Here is a 2779-nt window from a genome sequence, read left to right on the forward strand (position 1 = left end):
AAATTGTGAGGAGAACTTGGCGGAGGGGGCTAACTTAGATTCCTGTGGGCGATGGATGCCACCTTGTTTGCTGCTTGGTAGTGATACGTTGTTTGAGAGAGCTTTGAGCAATTTTTCTTTCTATCACTACTTGCTACATCTTGGTGTGTTATTGTTCCTAAGATTGATTGTTGCTCTATTCCTACCTTTGCTCTCGTTCTTGCTTGATATTGTTTTTGGTAGTTTGTTGATTGAAAAATCTTGTGTTACTTGACTTGGTTGATTGCTACTTTTGTGCTACTTGCTATCTTTGCTTGCCATCATGTCTCAACCTACAGATAATGTTAGTGGGCGTGGGTCTAATAGAGACAGGAGAGGTAGTGATATAAATACGAGTGAAGCGCGGAGTGTACGTAGGGGTGATATGAATCTTGATGCATTAAGTCGTCTTTTGTAACTTGTGAATATTGATAAGTTGATGAATCCGGCGCAAGGGCAAGATGCAAAAAATGCGCCAAATTCTCAAAATTTGCCAAATGTTCAAGTTGAGCATGCTTTGCAAAATGCACCTCGACCACTTCAACAAGACAATGTAGCACAATTTGTCCCACAAAATGTCTATCAACCTCCCAATATGCCTCCCTCATATAATTATGTGCATCCTATGTATTACAATATGCCTCAAATGCCACAAGTGCCACAATATGCTCACTTTGGGCAAAACATTCATGCACCTCCTCCTATGGAGTACATTCAAGCCCAAGCCCAAGAGCATCACACTTTGAGGGAGCTTACGCATCCCGCAAGGCAAACCCAACCTTCTTGCATCACCATGCCACCGAACCAACAAAATGTGAGCCTTAAACCTTCCATGTTCCAAGTGATTCCCAAATTCCATGGAATGGAATCGGAATGACCATATTCACATGTGCGTGATTTTGCATCGGTGTGTACTACTTTTGGTGATGTCACATGCACACAAGAAATTTTGAGACTCAAACGTTTTCCATTCTCTTTGAAGGATCATGCAAAACAATGGTTTGAGAACTTACGCCCCCAATCCATTGTGACTTGGGCGGCAATTCAAGAAGAATTTCTCAACAAATATTTTCCTTCCCACCGTACCATTTCTTATCAAACACAAATCATGAATTTTCATTGCAAAGAACACATGAAACCTTCTTCCAAGCTTGGGAGAGGTTTAAGGATTTGTTGTTTATGTGCCCTCACCATGGTTTTCAAAAATTTCAAATTGTGAATTTCTTTCACAAATCTTTGACTCAATCTTTGAAAAAATTGGTTTCAACTATGACCCAAGGTGATTTTCTCAATAAGGATGCTAATGAGGCCTTTACTTTCTTGGATGGGTTGCCGGAGGAATCTCGATCTTGGAAAGCTCCTCCACTAACCCGACATGAAGTTGTGCCAAGCTCTAGTGACAAGTTTGTTTTGAATGAAAATGATGATGTGCATGCTAAACTTGCTTTGTTGTCCAAGAAATTGGAGTCCCTAGAGTCACTGAAGGCCCCTATAAATGTGATTGGTGTTGATGAATATGTTGCTTGTACTTTGTGTGAAAGTAGGGATCATAGGACGGATGAGTGTAATGATTTACCGGCTTGTAAGGAAGTCCTATTTGGGCAAGGTTACAATGAGAACAATTCTCAAAACTTTAGGAAGCTCTACCCTACCAATAACCAAGGCAACAATTCTTACAATGAGAATTATCCTTGGAGGAATCACCCAAACTTTGGGTGGAGGAATGATGGAAATGTTCAATCCCAATCACTCCCTAATCCACCCCAACAACAATTGCCTTCTCCAAGTGTTGCACAACCAACTCCACAACCTTACATTCCACCTCCTAAGAGGTCTCTTGAAGACACTCTTAACATTTTCATGCAAGCACAAATTGGGGAGAATCGAAAGGCCAACAAATTTCAAGAACAAACCAATAGGGCCATTGAGGATATTAAGAGTCAAATCACTAAGGTTACCCAAGCTCTCACCACCTATGAAAAGGGGAAATTTTCAGCTCAACCTTACCCCAATCCTTCAAAGCAAACCAATTTGATAAACTGATCTAGTGGGAGTAGAGAGGTTAGTGGACATGAGCAAGTGCAATCCATTCTTACTTTAAGGAGTGGAAGAGTTGTGGATAGACCTATACCCTTTGAGAATAGTGATGAAAATGATGTGGTGCAAGACTTTGGTGATGGCGTGAAAGAGAAAGAGGAAGAGAATAGTGAAAATGAGAAAATTTTGCTTGGTGAAAAAAGAGTTAAGCAACAAAGAGACCGCAAGGATATAGTATAGCCTAGCAAGGAGAGTGAGTACATCCCCAAGCTACCATTCCCCCAAAGGCTAAGAAAGAACACCAATGAGGCATTGCATAAAGAGATGTTTGAGCTATTTAAACAAGTTAAGATCAATATACCTCTCCTAGATGCCATTAAGCAAATACCCTCTTATGCCAAGTTTCTTAAGGATTTGTGTACGGTGAAGAGGAAATTAAATGTTAAGGAGAAAGCTTTTCTAGCGGAGCAAGCTCCATTATTCAAACCAACACCCTCCCTAAGTACAAAGACCCTGGTCGCCCTACTATCTCATGTGTCATAGGGAACCATAGGGTAGAGCAAACATTGTTAGACTTGGGAGCAAGTGTGAATCTCCTTCCGTACACAATCTATCAAAAATTGGGGTTAGGTGAATTGAAACCCACTAGGATTACCCTATAATTAGCCGATCGATCCATTAGGGTTCCTAGGGATATTGTTGAAGATGTGTTAATACAAGTGGA

General features: G+C 40.8%; 1 non-coding gene across 1 annotated transcript; it reads right to left on the reverse strand.

Annotated features, from left to right (window-relative positions):
* Positions 1 to 1115: 1115 nt before the first annotated feature.
* LOC120004698 lies at positions 1116 to 1217 on the reverse strand. The gene has a single exon (XR_005469615.1). It is a non-coding gene; the product is annotated as a small nucleolar RNA R71 (small nucleolar RNA).
* Positions 1218 to 2779: the final 1562 nt, after the last annotated feature.

Source organism: Tripterygium wilfordii, chromosome 8 (genome assembly GCF_013401445.1).
Source record: "Tripterygium wilfordii isolate XIE 37 chromosome 8, ASM1340144v1, whole genome shotgun sequence".
In the NCBI taxonomy this organism is placed as follows: Eukaryota; Viridiplantae; Streptophyta; class Magnoliopsida; order Celastrales; family Celastraceae; genus Tripterygium; species Tripterygium wilfordii.